This window comes from Peromyscus leucopus, chromosome 1, assembly GCF_004664715.2.
Source record: "Peromyscus leucopus breed LL Stock chromosome 1, UCI_PerLeu_2.1, whole genome shotgun sequence".
Lineage (NCBI taxonomy): Eukaryota > Metazoa > Chordata > Mammalia > Rodentia > Cricetidae > Peromyscus > Peromyscus leucopus.
In genome coordinates, this window is record NC_051063.1 from 168,904,369 (window position 1) to 168,920,377 (window position 16,009).

At 44.6% G+C, this 16,009-nt stretch overlaps 1 pseudogene; it reads right to left on the bottom strand.

Annotated features, from left to right (window-relative positions):
• Window positions 1-16,009, bottom strand: part of LOC114681521 — a 54,663-nt pseudogene that overhangs the window by 17,673 nt on the left and 20,981 nt on the right.

The window sequence follows — 16,009 nt, forward strand, 5'->3', positions numbered from 1 at the left end:
AAGCCTATAGGCTGAATGATGCCCCAATGTTGCGGAGAAACCTTGGGTGACTGTCCAGGCAGCTGGCTGTTTCTGTCATAACTTACATTTTTTTGGAAGCCACTTGTTTGTACTTCCTGTTTTACTAGGTAATATTATTTCCTTCTTGAGTCTCTGAGGGAGTTGAAGATGAGATAGTTATAGTTACAGTTTTACTTGTTAAGAATTTCAGAAAAGAAACTCACTGAAGAGGAGTAAAGTATATAAATTTGAAAGACATTATAAGATAGTTTTCTGTTGATAGTATAAGTTAGGATAGAAAGTGGATCAGCTACATTTTGGACTTACCAAAATAGGATAGATAATAAAATGTTTCCTCTGAGTTTGTCAAATGTAAATGGACTAGACATTGTTGACATATTTACTGCTTGTATATATTATATATAGTTATTGTACTCATTGTATATAGTTTTTCTTATATTAGTTATAACTTTTTTATTATTCTTTATTTTTATTAGAAAAAAGAGGAAATGTGGTGATATTTTACTTGTATGTTAATAATTAAATTTGCCTGGAGATCAGGGGACATAGATAATCAGCCATAAACAAAAGTCAGGCAGTGTAGCACATGCCCTCAATCTGATCACATGGCAGGCAGAGTCTCTGTGTATTCAAGGACACAGCCAATTGTGGTGACACATGCCTTTAATCCCAGTACCAACCATAGAGACCTGGAGGTCTGTACAGGCAGGCAGTGATGAGGAAGTGAGGTGCCTGGGCTAAGAGCCAATGAGAAGGCAGAACAGCAAGGCAATAAAGGCTCAGGTTAGATAGAAAGAAGCTGGTTCTCTTGGGAAGCTATGGCAGCATGGTGAGCTAAGGTTAGCTGGTGGCTATTCACTATTTCTCTGATCTCTATGGCTTTCACCCTTGTGTTTGGCTGTTTCTTATTTAATAAGACTGTTTAGAAAATTCATCTACAAATAATAATGACAGGTTATATAGAGTTTTGAAGAATAAAAATAAATACAAGGAAATGTTACACAGCTAGGGCCTATAAGTTTTAAACCTAAGGCCTATAAGTTCTACCTAAGGACTGCTTTAGATCAAAGTTCAGGTTAATGGTTAAGGAAAACAGTTGAGTCCCCAGGATCTAGGCCTGCTCTAATTCTCTTAATGCTGAAAGATGCAGTCAGTTTTCTGTTTTCACCATTAGCTCAAACAAAGCTTCAAAATAACTTCAGATTGGACCAGATGCTCTGAGAATAGTTTTAAGATGAAGAACCTCAGAAAACAATCTGAAGTTCACAAGGACACATGGCTGAGTTATAGATTCATCAAGCTAGGATAAAAAATACAGAGCAGTCTGACTGTTGCTAGCTGAAGTACTTTCCTTTCCAGGTCTGGTTGATGATCAAAGGTGATGATTAATTCCTTTCACCCATATCTTACCTCAATTTTTTTATAAAAAACTATAGATAAACGGGAATGTACCCTGAGGATTCAAACTTCAACTGACTGACTGACTGGTTTTCAAGTGTAAAAGTTTAGGTTTGTGACTCCTTTAAAATTCCTTATAAGATTATCATTCAAAATTGATAATAAAGTGGTTGATTCTTTGTAACAGCAATATGCAGCCTGCCTAGGAAAGAGTTGGCTGAAAACAAATGTTCCTTGCTTTCTCATGTTCTATCAACTTGTAACATGTTGCTTAGATGTAATGTATATGGGTCATCACAGTGACTCTTTTTTAATCATGTAGGGGAGATGAAAATCATGTTTTTGCCTATATTCATAATAATAATTCACTTGAAAAATGGAATGTAACCACATCCTGAAGCCACTATTGCTTAGGCTTTAGAAGACTTTGTTGGGGGTATATAATCTGTAGAGGCAAGAAGAAGGAGGAGGAGGGGGAGGGGGAAAGGAAGAAGGAGAAGGAGGAGGAGGAGGGGAAGGGGGAAGAAGAGGAGGAGGAGGAGAAGAAGGAGAAGGAGAAGGAGGAGAAGGAGAAAGGAAACCATCAAGAAGGTGTGTGAGTGTCTTTTTCCCTAGTCTCCTCAGATAAAAATTCCAGTGTGCTGACACTGTGGATTTCCATTTGAGTCCAAAGCTGCATGGAGCCTGGTCCTCCAGACAGCAATATAGATCCTTCCCTGGGGCTCATCATCTTCACTTTCAGCCTGAGCGCTCACTTCTCTTCCTCTGGGTCCCTCCATCTCTGACTACTTTCTCCAGTAATTCTTCCCAGCCTCTGCACCTTTCTTCCCTCCTGCCTCTGCACTGACCTCTCAGATCTCCCGAGAAAGGTCAATAAGGGATGGCAAATGTCTTGTGTATAGAAATGGAGGTGCAAACAACAGTCAGGTCACCAATATACCCTTGATGTAAAGACCCCTCAAGTCCCCAGAAGTGCCTCTGAGTTCACCCAGAGTCAAACTCCCATCAGCCTGTGCTCACTGCTGCTCACCAGCACAAGTACAAGGAAGAAAACACAGTTCCCTGCTTAGAACATGTCTGCAGTTCCTCCTGCTCCTTCCCTCTCAGTTACCTAGGGTCTGCATTTGTCTTTGATAAGAACACGGTGTGGGGCAACAACAAACATTAACCTAAAGTGGCTTTGAACTCCATATGTAGCAGAAGGTGACCTTGGAAATCTCAGCATCCTGACTCCACCTCTGAAGTGCTGGGATTACAAACATGCATGATCATTCCCTCTTTATATGGTGCTGGAAGCAACATACACTTAGTCACAGTCACATCAAAGGCAGGGTCTCACAATGTAAACAGGAGTGGCCTTGAACTCATGTCCACCTTGCCTCACCTTCTGAGTTTCAAGAGGACAAGTGTGTACCAGTCATAAACAATTGACAAACAAAATCACAGATTGATTTTCTAAAGAAACATGACTACTATGGTCAGTACATGTTTCTGAGTTATTTTGGAAACAATACTCCTCATGTTTCTTACCTGCCCTTGTATTTCTCTCTCTTTCTACCTCTGTCCATATCTCGTCCTCCCCATACTCCCCCCCCCACTCTCTCTGCCTTGTTATCTACCTTCAAATTTCTCTTTCTTTTTCCATGGCTGTGCACTCAGATCCCTGTATCACCATCTTCCTTTATGCCCATTCTCAGAGACTCACCCTGGGATTTCTGCAGCTCCTCTACCAGACATTGGGCCTCCTCCTTTATCCGCTCCTCCACACTCCGCTTCTCCATCCCAAAGTCCTTCATGGTGGCCACAGAGAATCGCCTAAGGACTTTCCAGCGTTCCCCACTGGCAAGGATCACACCTTAGAAAGTAGGGGAAGCACTGGTAGGTTACATTGAAAGGTCGGAGAACCTGAATCCTTTCACACAGCTCAGATTCCACCTTCCTGGACCACATCCTCCACTCCAGCCTGTCTCATATCTCACCATATCCCTGTAGAAATGGCTCAACTACAGCAACTGTGCCCCGGCCAGAGAAAGCCTCAGCTTGGTCCACCAGAGCCTCCCTAATGGCCTTTGTCTCATACAGCATGACCACAGGCCTTGGGCCCAGATGCACTCTAAACACATCTCCATATTTTTCTTAAAACTGCCAAACATAAGGGCACCAGGATTGTCATTAGTCAGTTTACATGATGATGTTACACTGTGAAAACACTTACACACAGACTTGTAAATAGGAACCTCTTATATAGCCAAACTTCCCCATCTGGGGACTTAAGAGTTGAAAGGTTAATTCTTCACATAGGCAGGATCTGCACTGATTGGTTGGAACTTCTGCTGATCAGTACAGCAGTACTGTAGTGTAGTGAGGAAGGGTAGTACATGTTTATAAACCTAGTACTGTGAATGTAGAGGCCAGAGAATCACAAGTCATCCTTGGATACACATTCATTTGGAAGCCAGCCTCAGCTTCATACAATTCTGTATCAAAGAAATAGATATAGATATGGATTCAGCTATGTGTAGCTCCATGCCCACACCTTTCAGTCTGGCCAGCTGAACCATTCTTCCTGTGACCCAGTGACAACCTGTCCAGTGCCTTCTGACAATATCCAGAGAATGGTTCTGACCCACCCACTGGGTTACAAGGGAAGGGAAAGTGATAGTCACCTGGCAGTGGACCTGAATGTGAGTCATGACTACAGCACACACAGTTGGAAAATACCTGACAATGCAACCATCTGGGCATCTTCAGGGAATTGATCCCAGGAATGTCACAACCCTCAAGTGCTGAAAGCCCTTGAAGAGAATGGTGCAGTGTTTTCACATAACCCACCTCATCCTCTCACAACCTTTATCTCACTCTAGACTACAATACAGCTAATAGAAATGAAAGGCTGTGAAAACGGTCAGTGTCCAGTGTTACATAGGGGACAATGTTAAGAAAAAGCTCTACACATGTTTGATATTGACCTACTTATGCTTTTATGCCAGGTCACGACATCAAAGCTTAAGCAACAGTGAACTATCAATACACAGATAAGATCAAAGATGTTATATGAAACTTGAAGGAGGATCATGAGTTTGAGGTTAACATTGGAAAAGTAGGACAACCTTATTTCAAAATCTAGATAATAATGAATCAATGCACCAATGATCCAGGTGTGTAACAACCAAGTGGTAGCAGGAAGTTGGGATTGTTGTCACTACATTAGCTTGCTAATGGGAAGTGCAGCCAAGGATGCTGATTGATTATTAACTAATAAGTGATAATTGAAGATGAAATCTCCCCTGTGAAGACTGGTAAAGATGGTGCCATGGTCAGCTGCTTGGATGGTCCATGGTGTTTATAACTAATAAGCACTCCCTACCTATTGGACCTCTGACCTGCCTCTCCTCCAGTTTGCTCCTGAACAAGGCAGGCTAATCCCTTGTGCTGGCAGAAGCAAACTTTATCTGTTGATGCCTCTGACATCTTTGTTTCTCTTCTGGAACTAAGAAGCACCAAAGAGGAAAATTGTAAATCCTTGAACACACCTCAACACCCCGACACTTTTCATACTCCAAGCACAATGCCCCACATGATTCCAACATAAAGCAGCCATGCCCATCATTCTGAACACCATCCATTACCAATCAGCATCTCACCTTTCACTCAGCGAGCATTCCACCTGAACCTACTGCCTGGAAAGAGTAACTACCTCATCCTGCTGAGTGACCCCCAGGAGCAAATATGGGGCTAAGAACATAGGGTACAGGGCCTGTGTATGTCTCACTTGCATGAAGGAGTTGAGGAGGCCTCTTCTGTCCATCTGTAGGAGGTTCCGCAACAAGGGCAGGGGACATGGATTTGGTGGTGGGAGTTTACCATGGGTCCCTGTGTGTTCCGTGACCAGGAGTAGGAAAAAGCTGGTAAGAACAGTGAGAAGGAGAGGACACTGACTCCATGGTCTGATGACTGTGGACTTCACTGAACACTCTAGCAGAACTCGTCTAGGAGTGTGAACACCCATACCTCCTGCTTGGGCTGCTGGTGATCAGCTCACTCTCTAGTCCACAGATGTTGCCAAGGACAATGAAACAGAACACAGGACAAGAGAACACTGGGAGTAATGCATCTTGATTTCTGGGGGTGAGTGTGCACTTGTCAGCTCAGTTTTGTCTGATTATTTACTCAGGCATGGGCCTGTGTGTGTGCTGCATATGCAAAGGGATATTTCTTATGTGAATGTGCATGTGTGCTTTTGTGTGTTCCTGTAGGAGTGTGTGTGTGTGTGTGTGTGTGTGTGTGTGTGTGTGTGTGTGTGTGTATTGATTGGTTTTTCAAGACAGGGTTTCTTTGTGTAGCTCTGGCTGTTCTGGAACTCACTCTGTAGACCAGTCTGGCCTCATAGTCAGAGAACCTCCTGTCTTTGCCTCCTGAATACTGAGATTAAAGGTGTGGCCATGACATGTGGCCCAGCTGCGCTGCCTTCCTGCCTTGAAACTGACCCCAAATAAATCCTCCCTCACACTTGGTTCTGTGCAGATATTTTACCACAGTGACAAAGCAACTAATGCAGAAAATCAGTACCAGGAGAAGGTTGTTATGTGATTAAACTCACATTTTAGTTCATTGTTTGAAATTCTTTGTTAGTTTGGGCCCCAGCTTTGACATGGGAAGGATCACATATCAGTATCAAAAAAGAAATCTATGTGGGAATGAGAGAGACAGAGCCTGGCTGTGAATGTTAGCCCAATCTAAATAACTTGCTTCCACTGGTCACCCTTCCCTTCAAGTACTCTACAACTCCCAAAAAATGATTTCCAACTGAAAACCAACTGATCAAATAAGTAAGCTCATAGGGAACATTCCACAACCAAAACATAATGTAAAGGCAAAGCCTGAAACAAATTTTAAGCATCTCATTTCTTCTTTTGTTGCTTTATAAAATTAATTGTATTATAAGACATAACACAAAGAAATTGATCATATCTATACTCTATACATCTCAGCGAACATCTATTCATGTAGAATAGGCATTATGAAGCTGTAGAGCTGCATGTTGTCATTTTATTCTTTTTTAATTTTGATTTTATGAGTATGAATGTTTCATCTGAACATATATATGTTTAGTACATGCATGTCTAGTGCCCAAGAGGTTAGAAGAGGACACTGTATGCTCTCAAAATTAGAGTTTTAGATGGCTGTGAGCCATCATGTAGGTACTGGGAACTGAACCTAGGTCCTCTCAAGAACAGCAAATGCTCTTACTTAACTGCTGAACCACCTCTCCAGTTCACATCTCACTTCTTTTTTTGTTTGTTTGTTTATTTATTTTCTTTCAAGACAGGGTTTCTCTGTGTAGCTCTGTGCCTTTCCTGGAACTCACTTGGTAGCCCAGGCTGGCTTCGAACTCACAGAGATCCACCTGGGTCTGCCTCCCGAGTGCTGGGATTAAAGGCGTGCGCCGCCGCCGCCGCCGCCGCCGCCGCCGCCGCCGCCGCCGCCGCCGCCGCCGCCGCCACCACCACCACCTGACCACATCTCACTTCTTAATGCAGTTATAATGGCATTTAAATTTCAACTTCAATTTTAGAAGGAACATTCCATAGTTAGCACTCTGCTCTCCTCCCTTAAAAATAACTCATCCTGCTCTATCAAATAAAAGGCATTCATTCTATCCCAATGCCCCAAACTTTAAATTAAATTAAAACCTTTCCCATAGTCCAACACTTACTTTACCAACTTTGTTAGTCATCAATCAGTTGTAAACCACAAACTAGCACAAATCTGGAGAGCTAATGTATACACACCGGGGTCAATCTGCATCCATGTCTGTGTCTTGGAAGAGAACCTTCATTCTCTATGGCAGGAGATTGTGTCTTACCTTGACCTTTTGACAAAAGAAGTAATGACAGATGAAGAACCTGGAAGGAGGTGTTGAGTCATCCTCAGGGAAGAGGAAGAGGGGGAGAAACTGAAATAGAGCCAGCCATTCTGACAACACTGACATCTACAGAGCTGCATACACATTCAAGGGCAAAACCTGCTGGAGATGGGCTCGGTTGATAGAGTACATTCAGTGCATACATATCGACTTGGATTTCACATTCATATCTGCATCGAGTGAATGTGAAAATGAACAGATTCAAGTTCCAGACCCTGAAAGTCATTCTTTACTACATAAAAATCAGATTCTGGTTAAATACCGTCCAAAGCATTTTAACCCTCAAAAATTCAGTTATCAAAGACCCCAAATCATCACCATCATCTACCCCTCATGTATGTCAGCATCATTGTAGCCCAGTGGCCAAGGATTACCCAATATATATTGTCATCCTGATGGGCAAGCAGGTCAAAAGCAACCTAAACTTCAATAGAGTTCCTTCTTTCTTTCTCTCTTGGTGTGACTCTACCCACCTTGTATCACAGTGGGGCCAAGGATGATTTTATACACCTGATCCTCATGACCTGAGAGCATGGTCATGAACCACAATGGTTATAGTATACACTGCTGGGGACTCAACTCAGGACTTGTTACTAGAAAAGCCGACATTCTACTAACCCTGCCAAATTCCCAGAACCCATTTTTTTTTGTTATGGCTTCACTTGTTTTTAGGAAACATAATATCACTATGTAGCTCTGGCTGGAGTTCAACCCTGATTCTCCTGCCTCCACATCCCAGCACTTGGATTGCAGGTGTTTGCCAGTAAGTGTCAATGATAATTTGAGCTTTGCTCTGCCACCTATGCTGACTGTGTTTTTATGACCTTTTCTCTTGAGTAACTAAGATTACAGGCTTAAGCCATGAACTCTGGGTATAATTTTACCGTTGTTGGTAATGGTGGTACTCATACTGTGAGTAAAATCTGTTGTATGTTTTTAATGTGATAATAACGAAATTTGTATGATAATTTCCTTCAGAAATATTTGATTTATACAGAAGATAATTCACGTAGCTATGCTGTTTCAACCATATCATAAAACTTACTAGTTTGAATTTGATCATCCATACCACATTTTAAATGGATTTGTTTATCTGTTTGTCTCAGACACGTTCTCCACATATATCCCAGGCTCATCTTGAACTTGTAAATCTGTTCTCACAGCCTGCTAGTGCTGGAATTACAGATGTGTGCCATCACCTCTGGCCCATTTCATGTTTTGAAAGCAGCTTTTCTACTGCTCATAGTAGTTTTAATGCATTGTGTGACCTTAAGTGATCTGCCAACCTCTTTATACTTCTTCAATATATTAATAGGGGGAAGGCAACATACCTCCCCAAAGTGTGAATTATCAGTTACTGCATGAAACACACTTCATGGCTCCCACCAGGACTCCTGGACTGGAAAAATGACCCATTTCAATACCAGATCACCCAGCTTGACAAGAAAAAGGTCCTGGTGTCAGTCGAGTCTAGGGTGGCACCATGCCAGGATCAGGAAAGAACAGGTTCTGTGTCTGAGATCTACACATTTTTTCCCTTCCTTCTTGGTCACTGGAGAGTAACTTTGCTCTGGAGGTCATGTCCTGGATCTAGACGGACATCGGTTTAATGTTGAAAGAAGTTCTTCCTCCCTCCCCCTCCCTCCCTCCCTCCCTCCCTCCCTCCCTCCCTCCCTGTCCTCTCCTTCCTCCTTCCTTCTCTCTCTCTTCTGTATAAATAAAGAGATGTGAAGTCTTGCATAAAAAGAGAGGTCAAAGGATGGGCATGTGCTTCTCATCTCAGCATTTGGGAGGCTGAGATTAAGCATCAGTCCTTGCCTGGGGAAATTAGCAAAACTCTATCTCCAAATTAAAACTTTCAAAAGGGCTGGTGATGAACCACACTGGTAGAGCACTTGCCTGGCCTCTAGCAGTCACAGGTGAGGAATCCTGGATGTACCTTCGTGTTAGGGCACTTTCCAAGCAGGTCTAAGGTCCTAGATTCAATCCTCATTCAGAAAGAGGATGAGAGATGAAGAGGGGGTATGATGACATGTAGAGAGAAAAGTAGGGACAAATATTTTAGTCACAGAGATTGGTAATACAGAGATATAGAGATAAACAGACAGACAGAAAAAAGCCAGGAGACTAGAAGAAGGATAACAAAAGAGTAAGATGAAGGCCAGAGACTTGGGGACTTACAGAGAGTGTTGGGAATGCCACTCAGTCCCTTCACCTGAGAGGATGCACTGGGACATCTTGGTTCACTTTCATTATCAACTTGACTAGATTTAGGATCACATCAACCATAGCTCCAGGTGTGACTTTTTAAGAGAACTTCTACAAATTTTTAATTGAATCGGGTATCCCTACCCTGACTATGGGTACCTCCATTAATGGGTGGTTCCTGGATAAAATAAAAAGAAGAATTCATGATGAACACAAGTATACGTCTACCTCTGGTTCATGGCTATGGATACATTGTGACAATTTTGACCTACTTCTGTCACCACACCTTCCCTGCCAGCATGGATGGTAGCGTCAAGACAAACCCTTTCCTCTTCCTGTTGACACTTGTCAGGTTCTTATTCATAGCAATGGACAAGTAATTACTTCTGAAAATTTTTACAAAGAGGGGGTTGTCACTGTGATAAACCTGACCATGTGGTTCTTGGGGTTTTTTGGAACTGATTTATTGAAAGAATGTGGAATTCTAAAGAAGCCCAAAGGTGTCCTGCCAGCTAACTCTCAAGTAACCACATGGAGACTTCTTATTAATTATAAAAGCTCAGCTGATTGCTTAGGCCTATTTCCAACTATCTCTTACAACTTAAATTAATCCATATTTCTTATCTATGCTCTATCATGTAGTGGTACCTTTTTTTCCAGCATGGCACATTCATCTTGTTTCTCCCCGTGTCTCCTAGTAACTCTGCTATTCCTCTTCTCAGCATTCTCTCAGTCTGGCTCTCCTGCCTAGATATTGGCCAGTTAACTTTTTATTAAACCAATAAGAGCAAAACATCTTCATGGTGTGAAAAAGGATTATTCCAGAGCAGATGCCTCTGTTGGGGTACTCTGAGGGCCCTGTCTGGGTTTGGGGTCCTATGGCAGATGGGATCAGTGTTGATGTCCATGTTACTTCCAGGAGCCATGGAAGAGCTAGCCCTGGAGGTCTGGCCACCAGAGAACTGGTTCCACCCCATGCAGGCCACATCAGAAGAGGCCCACTAATAGAAAAACTAGGCACAGATGAACTGGTCCTTAGCATTGATGGTCCTGGGAGAAATGCCCCTCCTGCTCAAAAAGAAAATTTGCCCCTCACTTGGGAGAGCTGGACCTACCCCTCACCATTCATGTAGGAGAGGTGGCTTTGATCCTTGCCTGTAAGGGTCAGTCCCAGTGGAGGCCCAGACTGACCAGCTCAGCTACCACCCAGGCTTATGTCCTCATGTCCTGGGCTTTGAATTGGCCTACCCCAACATCTACCCAATCTATGACCTGCTGAAGCACATGAACAGACCGGGCCTGTACAACCATAGATGCAGGATCTCCATGACTTGAGTCAACAGCAGGATATCAGACAGAACTTTCCATGAGGGTATTAATGGTGTATCACAAGTCTGGGGCCTTGAACCAGACCAACAATTCATTGCAATGAACATTTGCAAGTAAAGCTGCTTGGCATACTTCATGACACACCACAAGTCCCAAGGCCACTAGGACAAATGAATATGTGATGGAGAGGCAGGAAAGATAGAGAAGTGAAATGTTTACCTCCTTTTTAAAATTTTCTTTCTGGGGGGGGGTGGGAGGCTACAAGGTTGGAGGACAGACATGGGAGGACTTGGAAATGAGTGGGGTTGGGGTGCATGTTGTGAAATTCTGGACTGTTCAATAAAGAGAATTATGTTAATAAAGAAAAAAGAATGAATTGTTTAATTAGTGAAGGATGTTTCATGAAAAAGCAGCTGTAGGACAGTGGCATGGTTACTACTCACTGCTCTGATTCAAGTCCAAGGTGATAAGGAACCAAAAGAAGAGCAGGAAGATAGGGGAACTATACAATTTTGGGAAAAAAAGAAAGGAAAAGAAAAGAAAAGGATAAAGAAAAAAGAAAGAAAAGAGAAACATGAGAGAGTTTAAAGTTGCAGACAATGTGGGTTCAGAGGAAGCAGTTGGAATTGTTAGAGTAATCAGCAGCATTGAGGACAAATTTGTGTGAAGAAGCAACCTGCCTCCATCTTTGGACTAAAAGCCAATTTATAGTAAAGACAGACTAGGTTCATTCCTGCTTATGATTAAACCTCTGTTCCTCAAGGATTCGGCCATGTGCCAACTGTAACCTTAGCTACCAATGGTTCTGTACTGCCTGTTCCAGGAATGGCAAACATTTCTTTGTTTCAAAAGGTTTTTTATAACCATCTTGTGGCCCTGCCTTTGTTTCAGAAGGGTATATGGCCACCTGTAACTGCCTTATTAAGACCACCTGTTGTGACTGCCTTGTTATGACCGCCTGTTATGTGCTGCTCCTGTGACCCTGCCTATTTCCCCCTATTTGGATATCCTCTACCCCAAAGCTCTATAAATGCCTTGTCTGCCTCATGTCCAATGCTGACATCTTGAACCTTGCTTTGGGGGAGGCATCCTGTGTACATGAATAAAAAAGCTTGTTTTAATTCATTTGGCCATGATGATATGGGTCAGTTGTGTTTCCCATCCCATCTTTGGGAGTAACAGTGCTGTGCACTGGAACAATAGGAAAGCTGCCCCGAGGGCAAGACTTCACCCACTCTTCGGTTTGTAAATTGCACGTTTCCTTTCTAAAAAATTGTCATCTAGTAAATGTTACCCGAGGGTCAGAAAACAGTGGCTAACAGTTCTTCAGGCTACAGAACAATGTGATCCATGGAGCAAGGCAATGGTTGATCTAGCATTAGAACTTGGCAGTGTTCTGATGTGGTTTGGCAGACATGAAGGATATAAGAGTGATGGGCTCCTGGAGGCTTACATCAAAGTTCCAGAAAGCTGCTGAGGTTCAGCACCACCTGGCGTGGTTGGATTTCCTTTATTGGTCCCTGCCTGATAAGCTGCTACATGAAGCTGGGCACCTGAAGCCTAATTTGGAATAGAGACCCCAAAATGCTGGAGATGTTTGAATCATGGAATGTTCACTGAGGAAAATGAAGGCACCAAGAAAAGCCAACTCAAGAGAAAGTCACTTTGCTGAGGTCCCAGAGTTGAAGTGACAGAGTTGAAGCTCTCCCAGACCAGTGAAGCTCAAGTGATTCCATCACACTTCCCAGGTGCTGAGTATGGAGCTCCAGAATATGGGGGTTTCCCTATGGATATGGAGGCATTTTCTCAATTGAGCGTCCATATCCCCAAATGAGTTTTATGTGAGCTTGTATCAAGTTCACATAAAACTAGCCAGCACAGGGACACAGCAAGAAGAAATCAGCTGAGCGAAAGACACATACCCAGCAGAATAAAAAAATGGATGCAACCGATCAGACATTGTGATACATATCTTATCCCAGCTACTTGGGAGTACGAGGCAGGTAGATTAGGAACTCAAGAACAAACTTGGATGCATACTGAGACCCAGTGTGTGTGTGTGTGTGTGTGTGTGTGTGTGTGTGTGTGTGCCTACTAGAAAATGAATTAACAAAATGAAGGTAATTCTAGACCACCCAGGTAGTTCTAGTCCCACACAGTGAGACTCTTTCAGAAAAAAATTGTTGTGGGATGTATTTCTGTATGCTGTGAATATGTGTTGCTCTCATTGGTTGATACTGAAGCTTATTTGGACTATAACCAGGCAGAATATATCTAGATGGGAAAGCCAAACTGAATTGAGGGAGAAAGAAGGGTGGAGTTAGGAGAGATGCCAGCCAGCTGCCCAAAGAGCAACATGCCAGAGATTCAGTAAGGCCTCAGCCACGTGTCAATAAATGGATCAATAGAAATGTGATGATTTGCCCTTCTGGTCCAGAGGTGAGTACCCGGATCCAACCCGGACCCCATCCCTGGACACCTGCCACTCCGGGAAGACCTGCCCAACTTGGCACCAGGTTCTGGCCACCGGACAGCTCCCCTTCTAGCCCACCGGGAGGGATCCCCTTTTCCAAGCCCCCCCCCCCCGGTAGCCCCTGCAATCTCCCCCGCCCCCACGCCCATCTGCCCGAGACTCCAGCCACTTCCTGAGACTTAGAGACCGGCCCCCAGCTCCCAGCCTGGCCCCGACTTCCCTTCTGGTCCAGAGGTGAGGACCCGGATCCATCCCGGACCCCATCCCTGGACACCTGCCACTCCGGGAAGACCTGCCCAACTTGGCACCAGGTTCTGGCCACCGGACAGCTCCCCTTCTAGCCCACCGGGAGGGATCCCCTTTTCCAAGCACCCCGGCAGCCCCTGCAATCTCCGCGCCCCGCCCCCACGCCCATCTGCCCGTGACTCCAGCCACTTCCTGAGACTTAGAGACCGGCCCCCAGCTCCCAGCCTGCCCCCGACTTCCCTTCTGGACCAGAGGTGAGTACCCGGGTCCAACCCGGACCCAATCCCTGGACACCAGCCACTCCGGGAAGACCTGCCCAACTTGGCACCAGGTTCTGGCCACCGGACAGCTCCCCTTCTAGCCCCATCGGGAGGGATCCCCTTTTCCAAGCCCCCGGCAGCCCCTGCAATCTCCGCGCCCTGCCCCCACGCCCATCTGCCCGCGACTCCAGCCACTTCCTGAGACTTAGAGACCAGCCCCCAGCTCCCAGCCTGCCCCCGACTTCCCTTCTGGTCCAGAGGTGAGTACCCGGATCCAACCCGGACCCCATCCCTGGACACCTGCCACTCCGGGAAGACCTGCCCAACTTGGCACCAGGTTCTGGCCACCGGACAGCTCCCCTTCTAGCCCCACCGGGAGGGATCCCCTTTTCCAAGCCCCCGGTAGCCCCTGCAATCTCCCCCGCCCCACGCCCATCTGCCCGAGACTCCAGCCACTTCCTGAGACTTAGAGACCGGCCCCAGCTCCCAGCCGGCCCCCGACTTCCCTTCTGGTCCAGAGGTGAGTACCCGGATCCAACCCGGACCCCATCCCTGGACACCTGCCACTCCGGGAAGACCTGCCCAACTTGGCACCAGGTTTTGGCCACCGGACAGCTCCCCTTCTAGCCCCACCGGGAGGGATCCCCTTTTCCAAGCACCCCGGCAGCCCCTGCAATCTCCGCGCCCCGCCCCCACGCCCATCTGCCCGCGACTCCAGCCACTTCCTGAGACTTAGAGACCGGCCCCCAGCTCCCAGCCTGCCCCGATTGCCATTCTGGACCAGAGCCCGCCCTGGACTTCCCTTCTGGACCAGAGAGTTGGACAAGAGAACTCCCTTTTGGACAAAAGAGAGAGTCTTCCTGAATTTGTCAGCTCTTTCTGAAACAAGTACACTGATAAGACGAAGAAAGAACCACAAGGAGATGGGCAGACGTCAAGGCAGAAGTACATACAGCAAAATGAAGAGCAATACAGCATCACCAGAACCTAGCCCGCCTCCAACATCTAGACCTGAACACCAAAAATTGGAAGAAGCAGAAGAAAGTAGCCTTATGAGTAACTTCATGAAGAAGGTAGAGGCTTGTGTAGAGGAAAAGACAAGGAAATTGGAAGAACGCTATAAACAACTAGAGGAAAGAGCAAACAAATTAGAAGAAAACAATAAAGCCCTCCAAGAAAATAATAAAGTCCTGAAAGAAAACATTAAAGTCCTGGAAGAAAACAATAAAGCACTGAAAGAAAATCATGAAAAAGCAATGAAACAAACAAAGGAAACAGTCCAAGAACTGAAAAAGGAAATTGAAAAAATAAAGAAGACACAAACAGAGGGAATGCTGGAAATAGAAACCCTGAGTAAAAGATCAGGAACTTCGGATGCAAGTATAACCAACAGAATGCAAGAGGTGGAAGAGAGGATTTCTGGCATTGAAGATACAGTAGAAGAAATAGTTTCATCAGTCGAAGGAAACACTAAAGCCAACAAAGTCATGAACCAAAATGTCCAAGAAATCTGGGACACCATGAAAAGACCAAACCTACGAATTATAGGGATAGAAGAAGGTGAAGAATACCAACTCAAAGGCACAGAAAATATATTCAACAAAATTATAGAAGAAAACTTTCCCAACTTAAAGAAGGAAATGCCTATGAAGATACAAGAAGCCTATAGAACACCAAACAGACTAGACCCCCAAAAAAGTCCCTCGACACATAATAATTAAACAACTAAATGTACAGAATAAAGAAAGAATATTAAGAGCAGCCAAGGAAAAAGGCCAAGTGACCTATAAAGGTAAACCCATCAGAATAACACCCGATTTCTCAATGGAGACTTTGAAAGCCAGAAGGACCTGGACAGATGTAATGCAGACACTAAGAAACCATGGATGTCAGCCCAGACTAATATACCCAGCAAAACTTTCAATCATCATAGACGGAAGGAACAAGACATTCGAAGACAAAGCCAGATTTAAACAATACCTATCCACAAACCCAGCCCTACAGAAAGCACTAGAAGGAAAATTCCAACCGAAGGAAGTCAGATACCCACTCGAAAACACAGGCAATAGATAAAGCCACAACAGTAAACCCCAAAGAAGGGAAGTACACACACACTACCACCAAAAATGACAGGGATGAACAATCACT